General features: G+C 44.1%; 1 protein-coding gene across 1 annotated transcript in view; it reads right to left on the bottom strand.

The window, feature by feature from the left end:
- Nucleotides 1–212: 212 nt before the first annotated feature.
- FOXO3 (forkhead box O3) overlaps nucleotides 213–11126 on the bottom strand; it is a 123854-nt gene continuing 112940 nt past the window's right edge. The window contains exon 4 of the mRNA XM_040474324.1: nucleotides 213–1133. The gene's annotated coding sequence lies outside the window, so the exon portion shown is untranslated. The remainder of the gene's footprint in view (nucleotides 1134–11126) is intronic.

The following is an 11126-nucleotide window of genomic DNA, read 5'->3' as shown; positions in this document are numbered from 1 at the left end:
TATACACACACACGTATATATATATAAATCAGTTTGTATGCTATTGCCTCTCACTCATACACGTCTAGTAGATCAGATTATACACAGCAAGGCTGAAAATAATCAAGGGTGTGTATTTTAGGAAAATAGTGACTCCGGTTTGTACTTTTCATGCATTCTTCGCTGTGAGTTCATTTCTTCTGCAAAGCAAACCAGGACTACTTTTTTTTTCCTTTTCTCCTTAAAACTAAATCCTCTAGTGGTATTTGGGAACGAGTGGGCAGCTGAGCTGATTTCATTCTTGAAAACATCCTAATTTCTAACCCACATACCATCACTGTTCACTGCATTAGCTGAGGATCATGCCAGGAGACCAAGAGACCCACTGACCTGGCAACTGCAGACTAGGTGCTGGGGGTCTCACCCCCTGAGCACCTGACTCAGAACTAAAACACACTGGGTCGAGTGCCACACTCCACTCGTTTTGCCTGTGCAGGATTCAGTCCTGAACTGGTGTGCACAGCAAACAGTTGTGCCATCGTTTGTTTTTAGAAAAGGATAGTTTTCTACCAAACAAAAGAAGAAAGAAAATCCCCCTCTGGTTTATGTAATTTGTTAGTTTATGGAGTTCCAAGGGATCAAATGCTTGTGATGACCAAAGCCAGAACAGTAATTGGTACAACATTTTCCTTCTGGTTTTAAATTCGCCAGGGGAAGGATGATTAACATTTTAACATAAAAATACTGCAAGTTAATGCATGTGAAAAACTCAGAAAGTCAAAGGAAAACAAACACAAAAACAACACTTAAAACATCCCATAAACCATCGTGATATGAATACACCACAGAATTGCCAACAGGAGCTCACGGTGTGCTCTGAACGAGGGTGGGTGGTGCTGACAGGATGCTGTCCTTTGCTGGCAGGTGGCTCATCACCCCGTACAAGGAAGATTTTGCATACTTTATATATAGAGAGTTCTGTTCCAAGAGTAAGTGCTTCACCCGGGGTAAGGGGCCATTAACAGTCTCTGCTGGGTTAGGAAAATGGTGCGGGATTCACAAAGGTGTTAAGCTGTAAACGGTATCACTGTCCACTTGCTGAGAGCAGATTTGGCAAAGGGTTTTCTCTGTAGGTCTTGTGTCAGTTTGAGGGTCTGCAGAAGGAGAAAAGAAAACCAGAGGTGATTAGGAACATGCAAACAGCAATCGTAGGCACCTCAGGGTCACACTTCACCAGCCTCCTGTCCCCTCACCTCACCTCCAAGCTAACAGTACTCATAGTAAAGCTGTTTTGCTACACTAGGTTCAGAGGTCTGAAAACCCAGGATAAAGCATGGAGACTACTTACCTCACTTCTGGGCTTCATTACAAGATGCTCTCAAGTTGAAAAAGCCTAGAGGAAACGAGGTCATCCATTTCGGGAGGTTAACAAAGAAAGGTGGTGTTTCAGTAGGCCTTTTTAAGATAGGTAAGTCCAGGGTACAGATGGGGTTTTGCTCTCGACTTCAGATTGAGAGATGTCCTGGGACATGGACCTTTCATGCTAAAACCATAAAAAGTGGTCACCCTAAGCAGACCAGCGGTGCTTTTCTGGTTCTCTTTCACTGGCTATATGGACTCACTGGCCTTGTTTACCATCCAATATCAGGGGGAGTTGAAATGGTCACTTTCCACAAAGGCTTAATCAGTCTGTACTGCTGGACAGAGATTATCTTGACTTCGCTCACCATGAAAGGAGTAAGTGATCTCTAAGTGGTCTGTCTTAGGAATTTTTTTTTATATTAAGAATCTGCAGAGAAAACAATTATAGAACACACACATATACGGCCAAAAAGCCCTCTCACAAAACATCCCTTTAGCAGTTAACAACTTATTATTATTTTGCCTCCAACAGTCTTCAATGGTGATGCACAAGAGAGGTCCTCTCAGAGCATCTGAATTTACTGTCTTATCAGACTTCATGTGACCCCTGAGCCCAGAAAAGTTAAAGGATTAAAAAAAAGTGTACTCATAGAGATGTAGCTAAAGGAATCGACAAGGCTGACCTCAAGACCTAAGACCTTTTGTTTATGGAGACAGTGTCAGCTGTCGTGGTAAGGAAAAATGGCTCTCAGCTGAGAAATGGATAGAAAAGTGGTAGTGAAGCAACAGGAACTCACGATCTTCTCATCCGAGAAGGCAAGCAAGTCACGAAATATGCACCAGTATGCTCACGCATTGCAGACATCTACTTCTCCCCTCTTTAGAACAGATATTATACTAGGTTCATTTGGAATTTTCACAAATGTACTTATGACTTCAGTCTCTTCTGTGGCTGGACTGGCTGGCAATCTTACCTTTCACTACCAATATTCAGAAAGACAGCAGGGCCTAGTGTTTATGATGTTACATACCTATGGTCACAGTTACTCTTGTTATAGCTCCAAACAGAAGTACTTAGGTTGTTTTATTGGAGGCAGTGACAAGAACGAAGGGAAAAAAGGCCCCCTTTCCCCACCCAGCCAGCTTCCCTGGCTGATGGATTTTTTTGCTTTGTAAAGGTACTAGACAATATTATCCCAGACTTGTTGATTTCACATTAAAAAACTAAAAGAGGGGCACCTGGCTGGCTCAGTCAGTAGAGCATGTGACTCTTGATCTTGGGGTTGTGAGTTCGAGTCCCATGTTGGGTGTAGAGATTACTTAAAAAAAAAAGAAAAAGCTAAAAACAGATACCAGATCTAAGTATCTGTGAGAAATTTAGCCATCTAGGGTGAGCCAGTGCTATTCTAGCTACTCTGCCTGGGACCACTGAGGCACGAATGGACAGAGGTACAGACAATATTCTTTGGTTTCTTCCTTCAAATAACACTTAATAAACCACAGTCTAACATCACTATGCAATTAGTTGTCAGGGGACTACGGTCCCCAGGTGCCAAGGGAGAAGCTGTAAAGCATTACCTAATTCAGACCCCATCCTGGTTCCCTCTGGTGTTAATTATTCAGCCATGGAAACCAGTGCATACTGGGAAGGTGACATAATTCATTCCCCAAGTACAGAGGCAGAGCATGCAGCTTGTTCTCATGCTGGAGCTGGGTCAGTGTAGGAGGGCTGAGGGCAGAGGGCACCTATAACCCTCAACATGGCATCATGCTAAGCAGAACAGGGCATCAGCCCTGAAACCAGGGGCAGGAGGCCCACACTGGGCAGTCTAGAGCAACAACCCATAACAATCCTCAGGCCAAATACACATTCCGTCATCACAAAGCCCAGAATCTTCTGGGAACAGTTATCATTAAAAAGGCAATGCACTGATCAGAACTCTTTCCATTTCTGCAGAATGGGTTGGGGCCCCCAGTGGCACTAAGTCCTGGTGCTCCCTGGGGGTCTCTCAGGCAATGCCTCCCAATCTGCTCAGGAAACCCCCTGTGCTTAAAAGAGAAGCCAGGAGAGGAGAGGCCCAGGTTTGGAAGAAGTTCTCACAAGGACAAATGTAATAAAGAAATTTCACTCCACAGGACATAAAGGTGACTCTTCTCTGCAATAGAAAGCAAAGAGATTGCAAAATATTTTGAAAACAAAGAAATCAGATAAATGTTGAACAGAAATACAAGCATTCTTCTAAAAGGGACACCAAATCACCATTCACTAGGAAGACTCTATGATTAAAAATAGTCACAAAGAGGGGCGCCTGGGTGGCGCAGTCGGTTAAGCGTCCGACTTCAGCCAGGTCACGATCTCGCGGTCCGTGAGTTCGAGCCCCGCGTCAGGCTCTGGGCTGATGGCTCAGAGCCTGGAGCCTGTTTCCGATTCTGTGTCTCCCTCTCTCTCTGCCCCTCCCCCGTTCATGCTCTGTCTCTCTCTGTCCCAAAAATAAATAAAAAACGTTGAAAAAAAAATTAAAAAAAAAATAGTCACAAAGAACACAGCTCCTTATCTGCCTTAGATTTTTAGCTGTTCTTTAGTGGCTCACTGTTTGCACATGTTTATCTGACTCTATCAATGACCGAAAAAATAGATGAAGCACTTTAAATGATGACACCAGCTCCCGAGCTGGGAATTTAATGATGCACAGGTTGGGTACAAGTTTGGTAGGTTTCAATGAAGCTCCCCTATTCTTACATTGTTTAAAGTAAGACGTTTAAGTGAACTAAGGTTTAAGTATGCTGATGCTAAGTTTAAAAACACATCAGATTAAGCAAAACTTTTGGAAGGAAAAGGAAGCATACAGCTGAAGAGAACTGCAGCTATCATTTTGCAGTTACTAGGCAAAGGGCCAACTAAGAATAAATATGAAAATGTTGTCCTAAAAGAAAAGAAAATGTTGCTCTGTCCCATCAGTGACTTTAATAAGGAGAAGGTCCCCTCTCTCCCCTCTCCCTGCCCAGTAAGTTTGAAATCAGGCTGTTAATGCAAGGAAAATGAAATGGAGAAGCCAAATGATGAGACCGGTTCTAAAAATATCTATGGATGCTGTCATCTGGTCTCTGGTGAGAGTAAGTCCCTCTATAATCTTGGCATCTGTAGGGAAGACAAGTTTCTGCCTAATTATCACCACTAAATCACATGATGTTCTAAGAAAGGGCAACGCCTCCAAAAAACTCTACACAAAACATAACAACCCCAATCAACTTTAATCTGGAAATAAAACATAAAAGTCCCTACTGCTGTCCTCCCACAACATAACTCCACTGTGACAAATTTGGATTTCTCAGTAGTGTTTTCATGTTTTTGGCAGAGAGGAAAGGAATAGGACCCCAATACCAAATCCGACATGGAAGGAAAACGAGCCAGTAGCATGCAGCTCGCACACCCACAAATCCGGGAAGGTTATCCACTGCTTTCCTAGCTAAAACGCAAGATGTTTGGAGGAAGTCTGCCTGGAAAACACAAAGTGAAACACCACTCTCCCCACTCTTTAAACATAAACTTAATTTAAGCCAAACCTGCAACCCCCAGGATAAGCTGGGGATTAAATATGGAATATTTAGGACAGAGAAGGAAATGAATCAATGCTCACTCGATCTGACAAGGAAACCTCATGTGGAGTTCAGAGAACAGGTGAGGGCTTCAGACTATCTGAATGTTTCCACTTGTGAGGAGGGAACAAAGAAATGCCTGCCTGTCACCATCTCTGCTTTGTCCCCAGAGGGATCTCCGGGATACCAAATCCATCATGAGCCACAACCATCTGCCACCATCCACTGAGGCTTTTGTAGCTCGTGTCACCCGTGGAAAAACAGCATTTCTCTGCATCTTGGGCTAGGCAGCCACGTCTCATTTGGGAGTGCCAAAATGGCAGCAGATCCCTTGGAGCCCATCCTCACAGCCCAAACATGGAGCAGCTCAAGAACACACTTGATGGACCCAACACTCTGGTTTAATTTGGTAATTTTTCAATATCTTCCAGGTTCGAGTGGGAGATGAAGATGACTTATGGAAGCACCTGAGAACCAGCCTGGTGGTCACCTGTGATAGCAGGGACCTGGCAGATTACAACCCAGCCGTCTGCCTGTGATGCTGGCCAAATCATGCCGTCCTCCACGACTGCCAGGGAAGAGGAATTAGGAGGTGCAGCTCTACAAAAATACATTTTGACAAATGCTGTCAACTTGCCACTTTTGACATTGAATAATTTATGAGAGAAACAGAACAGGTATGGAAGTTTGGTCAGGCTAGAGGCCAAATTTGTATTGTTTGAGGAGCCTCACTTAAGGAAAGTCAAGTTCCTAGGAAATACGGCCTATAGGCTCTGATGCTTTTTTAAAAAAAAATTTTTTTTTAACATTTATTTATTTTTGAGACAGAGAGAGACAGAGCATGAACGGGGGAGGGGCAGAGAGAGGGAGACACAGAATCGGAAGCAGGCTCCAGGCTCCAAGCCATCAGCCCAGAGCCCGATGCGGGGCTCGAACTCACGGACCGCGAGATCGTGACCTGAGCCGAAGTCGGACGCTTAACCGACTGAGCCACCCAGGCGCCCCTCTGATGCTTTTTAATGGGCAAGTAAATATTTATAGAGAAGGTGGGGATGTCATAGGAAAGCTTACTATAAGAAGCTTTTTATGGCAAAGGTAACACTGGAAAGACATTCAGCTACCCATGCTATTCCCAAAAAAAAAAAAAAAAAAAAAAAAAAAAGTTCAGTTTGTGTTAAAGCTTGACCTGTGTGAGCACTCCTTTCTGCTACATCCCAGTAATTCCTGGGTTCTTCAAGAGGGCAGGTGAAGCCTGTCTGTGAAGGCTGGTGAGAGTCCGCTGACAAGCCTTTCCCTCCAGGACACTTCAAAATCTGGACCTAGTGTGGACTGCCCTCCACGCAGCCTTTACACTGTACTGATAAACCACTGAAGAAACAGGAGAAGGAACCACAATCCTAGTGTGTCACAGCTGAGGGATGAAGGCAGGGCTGACCTGCAGAGAGGCACTGACTGTCCTGTGGCTTAAACTGCAGGGATTGTTGATGGTTAATATATGTTTCACTGAAGAATGTCCTATCTCTGTCTTTATATTGGACAGAGGTTATGTTAGCCAATAGCCTTGATGCCTCCAGGGTCGAATATGGTGATTACCATGGCAGAAATAGGATACATATTAATTTACCATTGACAGCAAAGTTGTAGAGATTTCATATTTTCTTAAGAGTCTTAGATTTTCGGGGTGCCTGGGTGGCGCAGTCGGTTAAGCGTCCGACTTCAGCCAGGTCACGATCTCGCGGTCAGTAGGTTCGAGCCCCGCGTCAGGCTCTGGGCTGATGGCTCAGAGCCTGGAGCCTGTTTCCGATTCTGTGTCTCCCTCTCTCTCTGCCCCTCCCCCATTCATGCTCTGTCTCTCTCTGTCCCAAAAATAAATAAATGTTGAAAAAAAAAAAAAAGAGTCTTAGATTTTCAAACCACATAGCATAGCATGTAAAATTTGTATCACATCTTTTAAAGAATTGTTTTAAAGGCAAAAGCCTTTAAGTGATGTTTAGGTCTTTTTGGACTCATGGTTATGTAACCTTAATTATAATATCCCCAAAACTTAGCTGGCAGAGACCTGTGGGCTCAGGCTCCACTGTCCTCACCTAGGCTCTGTTTCCCACTACTGCTGATGGGTTCAAACCCTCCTCACCCAATGGTCAGGTTCAATCACACTTTGCCTGGTTTGCTTCCCCCACACAGGTGAATCAACCCATGTGTCGAGAGGAGTCCTCCAGCCCCACCTTCCCCAGGCTGTTCACTACTAAACTCCTAAGCCACTCACCTGGCACTTAATCACATAGTGCTCAGATGGTTACTTTTTTAGACCTTGAACTCCCAATATGCTGAATTCCTTGAAAGCAGAGCAAACCCCCCAAATCGAATACTTATGGAGCACCTATTATTTTAAAAGCAGTATCTTAGACATGGTATTTGCCCTAAAGAAGCATAATATATAAAATTTTCTTGATGTCCTAAGTAGACTGGAAAGTTGAAATATAGAATAGGCACAAAATAAATGTTGGCTGAAGAAATGAATGAACATCCTTCTGGAATAGCCCTCTCTTCCCCTCTGCCAATTCAAATACTTAGCAGCCTTTAAATGCTACAAGCTTCCATGAAGCATTTTAAACCTACTCACATTTGCTCAGACTTAATCTTATTTCAGGCAGAACCTACTGCTTGTGGGACAAAACATAGAATTTTAATGTCCTTTTCTGGGGAGGATGACTTCTGATTAACTTTCTAAACCCTGTGTTTCTTATGAAACCACCTAAGGATCAATACAAGGCACACTTTTAACATTCAACTAATTTAACAACAATTAAAAAACCTAAAATAATAGGGGTGCCTGGGTGGCTTAGTCAGTTAAGCGTCTGACTTTGGCTCAGGTTACGATCTCACGGTTCATGAGTTCGAGCCCTGCGTCAGGCTCTTTGCTTACAGTTCAGAGTCTGGAGCCTGCTTCGGAACCTGTGTCTCCCTCTCTCTCTGCCCCTTCTCCCCCTCACTCTTTCTCTCAAAAATAAATAAAAAATTTTTTTTAATTTAAAATAGTATTTAAGGGGCACCTGGGTGGCTCAGTCGGTTAAGCGTCCGACTTCGGCTCAGGTCATGATCTCACGGTCATGAGTTCGAGCTCCGCGTCGGGCTCTGTGCTGACAGCTCAGAGCCTGGAGCCTGCTTCGGATTCTGTGTCTCCCTCTCTCTGTGACCCTCCCCCGTTCATGCTCTGTCTCTCTCTGTCTCAAAAATAAATAAAACGTTAAAAAAAATTATAAAAAAAAAATAGTATTTAATATTTACCTCCTCCCATCTTTTCTGTACATCCTACCATACACATCCTTTATTACCAGCCTCCAAATTAACATCTTCCTACTCTCTCAACTTGCTATCAGCGCTTTAGTGATTCACCACTTATAAACAAGAGGGAACTGTCATCCAGGAAGAAACGCGTAGAGCCATAAACCATGAGCTGAACACCACGTGTTTATGTTTGCCTGTGTGACTTCACTGCATTTAGTCGCTGGGGGTGGGGATAGTTGCAGGGGGAAGGGTGCAGCCATCCCTTCAGTCTGGGGCACACTAGATCGCTGGGACTTGGGACTGCAAATGTAGGTGTAGTGTGCCAGCCCATCTAAGGGTTCCACAACTAGGTACTGAAGAGAGCCGACTCCAAAGTCCTCTTTTCCTGCTTTAGATATACAAGGTTTTTAAGATAATCTAATTTTTCCAAAAGTGATTCTGAAACTGAAAACACAAAACGAGCTATTTTAGTTCCACAAATAGTCCACCTGTAAGGTATGACAGGACATGCAGGTGACACAGGTGGTGGCCAAGAAGCAACAATTATACCAGCACAACAGAAGAAGGAAACCAAGAAGGGAACTGAAAGGAAGGTCTCAAGGGTGGCTCCGAGATTAATAGAGACAAAGGACCATCCTAAGGTCAACAGTCTGGCCAGGAGTGTAGACTCCAGGAGTGAGGCAAATCCACACGTTGTGTGGCATGGGTGGCCCTCCTCTCCCTATGCAGCCTACTAAGTGCCTGCAGCTCCCTTCCACGGGGCCCCCAGCCAGCAGGCAACCTGGGTTGAGCAGGGCTGGACACAGAGTGCTTTGGCTTAAGGCATTCAGGCAGTGGGAAAGGGCTGACTTATAACAGGTCTACCAGTCAACACATATTTTCTGATCACTTACAGATATGTTGGGCTGTACTGCTTTGTGATCATTTCTGAACATAAAATGACCAATGGAAGTTCCAAATAATTACAATGGCACATATACATGGAAACCCACTGGAAATTAATTTAAAATTTCAACCTCAGAACCTGTGGCCTTCTCTTCTTGGCCGTTAAATTCCCTTAGGGAGTCAAATCAAACACTCCACACAGACGCGAATACTTTAAAAAAAAGAAAATCTTAACTATCCAGACTTTTCTTTCATCAGAGAGAAATACACAGAGGAGGGAGGAGAAAGGGGAGAGAGGGAGAGAGAAGACATACTGATATACAAACCTTCAATCAAACCAACACTGGCAATTAACGTTTTATCCTTCAGAAACAGTGGAATTACTTTCTGAGGCTTCCATGACCAAATAACTCTCATCGTTTAATAAATGAATGTCATAGATTTTTAGCAAAAAGGAGGTTATTAAAAAAAAACAGAAAACCTAGAATTACAGAGTGCAGTCCCATCTATTACTGGGAAGAGAAACAAAACACAGCACCTGCACCCAAGTGCACAGCGGTTCTTTAGGGAGTAGTGTGCTTCAGTTCCAGTCTTGGTCCTGCTTCTTTGGGAGGAAAGCTCCCGGATAAGAACAGCCCATTTTCTCTGGGTTTTCACTGGAAGAGATGGTAAGGGCACAGCGACCACATTTTCGGAATCCCAAATTGTGTCACATTAGCCAATAGGGGGTAAACCGCCAGCCCCAGGGGTGGGGGTGTCTATGGCCAGACCTCTGCCAGCACCAAGTTATTTATTGTGGGGCAACCTTGGGGATTTCGGCTCTTAAGACAGCCCTAGGAGGGCTGGAACAGCTCGTTATTTCTCTGCATGGCTTGGGATGGGCTGGCAGTAGGAGAGGGATGATCAGATTTCCAGGCTCCCTACCAGCAGGAAGAGGCCACAATGAGGGAGCAGAGAAGGGGGAAGGCGAGGCTTCTCCCTCAGCAGAGCGCTACCAGCCCTTTGGATACTGATTGGCACCCAAGGAAAGACAGGATTTCTCAGACAATCCTTTAAAGTTGCTAAGGGAGCATTTTAGGTACCACATACAAACCTTCTCATTCCATCTGCATCAGAAGTTCCCTAACAGAGGGCTGTTAGTGAAACAATAGCTTCTCTCACAGGCACCTCCAAATTGGTAGGTGGGACTTCTAGGGAAAAATCACCAAAAAGGTTCACCCAACAGGCAACTGCTATACCTTTTTAATAAGAAAATGGACTGGTTCTAGTTTATTGAGGAATGTACTCATTCTTTCTGCCAACAGTGTAACACTGGCTTGCTTGGCTGGCTCCTTTATTCTGTATTAACCTCTGGAGCCATTTTAAGTAACAATAAATATTAAATAACTTTTTAAAAAGTTGCCAAAGGACATTAGCCCATGCAAGAGCTCTGTGGGATAGGTTTCCATTTTAACCTTGGGTCACAGATAAGCAGAGGAGGGACTTGACTCAATGACATATAGCCATGAAAATGGAAGCCTGCTACAAATCCCACAGCCCCTCTGCCGTACCACACAGACAATACTTAACTTGGACTGGGTTGTAGGGAGGCTTTTTAAATCCACAGTTCCCATCACAACAGAACCCCAGGGACAGTGAGCTGAAGTGGGTAGCTGGCTCATGTCTTTAGGGGTTTTCTTAGAACACTGGTCCTGGTTTCTTGAAGAAAAAGGATTTGACTCAAAATATCAAATGAATTTATGAAACAATGCAATCCTATCTACAAGGCTCATAACATATATTAAAAAGTCTCTGAGAGAAGAACAGATATCATATGTTTTCACTCATGTGGATCTTGAGAAACTTAACAGAAGTCTGTGGGGGAAGGGAAGGGGAAAAAATAGCTACAAACAGAGAGGGAGGGAGGCAAACCACAAGAGAATCTTAAATAGGGACAACAGAGGGTTGATGGGGAGTTGGGGGGGAAGGGAAAATGGGTGATGGGCATTGAGGAGGGCACTTGTTGGCATGAGCAC

Source organism: Herpailurus yagouaroundi, unplaced genomic scaffold, assembly GCF_014898765.1.
Source record: "Herpailurus yagouaroundi ecotype Mexico unplaced genomic scaffold, PumYag 139, whole genome shotgun sequence".
NCBI lineage: Eukaryota > Metazoa > Chordata > Mammalia > Carnivora > Felidae > Herpailurus > Herpailurus yagouaroundi.
This window is presented reverse-complemented; position numbering and strand designations above follow the sequence as displayed.